The sequence below is a fragment of the Scophthalmus maximus genome, chromosome 19, assembly GCF_022379125.1.
Source record: "Scophthalmus maximus strain ysfricsl-2021 chromosome 19, ASM2237912v1, whole genome shotgun sequence".
NCBI classification, from domain to species: domain Eukaryota; kingdom Metazoa; phylum Chordata; class Actinopteri; order Pleuronectiformes; family Scophthalmidae; genus Scophthalmus; species Scophthalmus maximus.
This window is the reverse complement of record NC_061533.1, coordinates 9,343,770-9,347,940: the sequence shown is the minus strand read 5'-3', so window position 1 is coordinate 9,347,940 and position 4,171 is coordinate 9,343,770.

The following is a 4,171-nucleotide window of genomic DNA, read 5'->3' as shown; positions in this document are numbered from 1 at the left end:
TTTTGGGATAAAGATTAGTTGATGCATTTGAGCTTTGGGTGATCTGCTCCGGGAGAAGCAACAACAAAGTGATGGAGGGTAATCCTTAATCAAATGATACATTCACTGGGGGATTAATCACTTTTAGGAGGGCAGATAAACGTAACCTCCGTGTGTGTGTGTGTATCCTTTCCACTGCACAAAGCAAAATAAACTGGAAGTGGTGTTGGTGGAACATCATCACACATTAAGGGCTTCCTTTAAGCGGCAGGAGTTTAAGACGCCAAATAATAATTCCCGATATATATTTTTTCTGTAACTCAAAACACCTAACGTCCTTGTACAAACAACTCATCTGAAGTGGGCTTTTTTATTACTTTGGCAAATGTGAGGTCACTTTGATGTGATCATCAGCTGTGAACGCGCTGAACTCAAACGCCATCTATGAGCCGCACATCCTCATATGTCAGCAGAGCACAACTTATACCTACATCCTGTTCTCCTCTGCCGGCCAACTCTGTGAAGCCAAAGCCAAACACAAAATGTTGGATTCACAGTGTAGAAGGGTGGTCGCATCTAGAACAATAAGGCAGGCCTCAAAACGAGCCACGAGTGTGAATATGTTGGCCTGTGAAAACCATGTATCTTTGGAGATACATTGTTATCTTTGGATGGGGAAAAAAAAAAAAGTCTTTGCAAGGATCCACACCTAAATGTGTCATATTATCTGGTGTGACGGGGGGCATCTAAGATGAATGTTTAATGTGCGTAACGAAAATAACCATCTTTGTCTTGAGATTTATCTAAATAAAAAAAAAACCCCATCAGAGTGACAGTGTAAACTGTATTTTCCAAACTTCTGTTTGGAACCTAAAAGCTATAGTTGTGATCCAGGAATATAAGACTATATACAATCCGACTCGCCCAAGCATTTCATTCTTTGCGCTCATTACACTTGCTTCATTGAAGAATGTTGACAATATGTTTTTTGTTTTTATTCTGTTCATACAAATGTATCTATTTATTCTTAGTCATTTTTGTTTTTGTCATTGTTTGTCTGCTCTACGTGCCTTACCTTAATTACCCCCTGGGGATAAATAAAGTTCTCTTGAATCTTGAATATGCACTCATCAGAGCTCTCAGCAACACCATTTGGATCAAGATGTCAGATCAGACAACAAAGATGTTGCCTACTCGGATGGATCATTCCCATTAAAGTCAACACAAACCAGACGGGTTTTTTTGTTGGTTTTTTTAACCAGACGTAGGAGCGGGGAGTGGGTCAAACTGAGAGCCCCTCCACTTCCATTTTCTGGAACTTCTCCTTCAAGCCCCCTGGGAAAATGTCCATGTGAGAATACAGCTTATAACAATCTCTGGAAGATTCAAAGTGAGCAAGTGGGTGTGTTGATGAGTCTAACCCCCCCCCCACTGCTGTCCACAGCGGAATTATCATCATGTCCGGCCTCCTGCATACTTTACGCAGACGCTACAGAATATTCCCTAAATGTGAAAGTCAAACTCCGTCTCTAAACGGACCAAGGAAAACACTTGTTGAACTGTTTGATGTATTGGTGTATTGGATTACAAACGCTTGTAAGTGGAAGGAGGTCTGAAAAGTGCAGGACAGCGTCGAGCAGCATCTCTTCAACAATGTTTGCGCTGTGCTCCCACAGTTGTATGACCGCGGGGCACGCAGAGAGCCTGTTGTAAAGTGAGGCCTGTGTGACACAGAACTGCATCAAACATCATCCATGTCATCCCACACGTCTCCCCCCGCGCCCTCAAGTCACCTGCGTTTCATTCCTCGATGGTAGGCATGCTCGTTTGATGTGGCTGCCAGACCAGGCCATAAACTGAGCCGAGGCAAAGGGAGGACAGGGGAAGTTCAGCTGAGTGCACGAAAGTGAAGCCTTCAACCAGCCGCAGGGTGTGTAATCTGCTGAGAGAGAAAAAAAACAGCACAGTAATTTCTCACATTCACACAGTCTCCCTGTACCTTATCTTACCTCCACACATGCACTTTATATTCTCCCTCTGCACTTGACTTTTATCCTCAGCGCAGCCGTGTTGTGCTCATTCCTGTAAACGGAGGGGAACTCACTGCCCAGCAGAGGCTCAATGAGGATACAATTACTTTCTCAGTAGTACTCGGTGTCTGTTGCTTTCCAAGTAGTACATCCTGTCTTGCTCCTCTCCGATGCAGGAAAAAAATAAAAGAAACAACAAGTTCCTGCCAAATAAAAAACCTTGTTACTTCAGTTGTTGTTCGGTGCTTTTTTAAAATTTTATTTCCCTGTTTACACTGGCATTTACTGCTGAGGGGCCCTGCTGACCAAGTTCCAACTAATCCTCTCTGCGAAAATGCATCGTCACTTCCCTCTTTCTCTGCACACTTTGGAGGAAAATAGCTCAGTTTACGACAGAGTCCTTCCGCTGCAAGGGGAAGAGAAGCTCCTTCCAGGAAACCTCGCCTCTCGCGCCTGAATCATAGCTGCAAGAACGACTCTGCAGTGAGTCTGGCAGCTCACAGAGGGGGAAGAGAAGGCGATGTCACTGAGCCAAGGTCAGTCTTTTTTCTTTCTCCTTTTTCGCTTTTATTCAAATGCACAATGCAGATTAGGCCTGTATAGTAGTGCCAAAGATAATTGCGAGTTGTCACACTGAACAGTATATTCTCTTAACACAGCACTAACCCACTTATCTCCAGCCTTGTGCCATGCCTGCTCTCGTCCTCCTCCCCCGCATCCATCAACCCGCCCGCCCCTCCGTGCAGTGTGTCTCCAGAGAACCTACTGTGAGGCAGCAGGCAGTGGTAAAGTTTCATAAATACAGACACACTTGTGGTGACAGCTCTCCACTTTACTCATTCTCTCCTTTCCTGACATACCCAGACACATGTTGCAAAGCACCAGAAATGGGTAGCGGGATAACTGCCCGGTCGAGATTTGGTTTTAGGATCTAACGAGGGGGGGGGAGGGGGGTCCCTCCTCTTTTTTTTCCTGCTTTTTTTTTTAACTCCCCTGCTTATCAAGTCTTACGAGCCACAGCAGCTGCCCCACGCGCATAAAATCTTCAAATCCACACTGGACAGGTAGTGCCACATGTGTGGAATTAAAAGCCTCTTGGAGGGCCCATTCTCGGGTTACCAGCTGCACGCGACAGCTGCCTGAAAAAGGATCTGGTTTCTGCTGGGTTTTGTACAGTTGGTGATAGATGTGCAGCAAAACGCAGGAATTGTTAACCCCTCCAGCCTCCACGGGCCTCCTGGCGAGTAAGGGACAGTTTGAGTGTCAGGGACAGGAGGAGCATTATCTGACCCGTATGAACTCAATAACTTGCTCTACAGAGAAAGATAATGACACTGTCATGTTTGCACTTCACATTAAGATAAGGAACACATGAGCAATCTATGACTCGTGTTTTTTATGCATATATATTTTTAGACACTGTAATGCAGTCTCTTAGACAATACAATATGTTCTTTCGGTTCTACTGTGGAGGTGAGAGGTTCTGTTACTGCACATAACATACCAAGCACATGAGCTGCAGTCACCGTGCTGCAGGCATTCTCATCTGATATGTGAACAATACATATAAACATCATAATCTCCTCTTCTCACAGACAGACAGAGTGTCTGTACAGACTGTGAGTCCCTGGCCTTTCATTTAACAACAAGGCAGCTCTGAGGCGCACAGAGAATAGACTCTTGTCTAAGAATATTGTCCTGGTTATGAGATAATGGCTGATTCATACGAGGGAGACGACGAGCTGTGGGGGTTTATGTAAGGAGAAGTCAGACTTGGGATGTGACCACCTACTCTATCTCTGTTTGAGGGAGATTGCAGATACTGCCGAAAGCATATGATGTCATGTTTCCCTGCCCATTTTAGACTTATGAATTGAATATTATACCCTGAGATTTATCTGAGGAATGTTTATCACCGACTGTAGAGCAAACACTTGTCTCCAGGATAGTCTCTCTGATAAAGAATGATGTACAATGGCATATTTGTTGTTGAACCACATATCACACACGTCGGCTAGTGTGTCATATCAAAAGGAACCTCTGAAGATCTATAGAGAAATTCATTTTTGGTTTTAGAACCTGTATTAAAACCACAATTTTACTTTATCCTCCGATTTGTTGAATGCTGAACAGTGAATCAGCTTGTCAGCTGATGATGATGC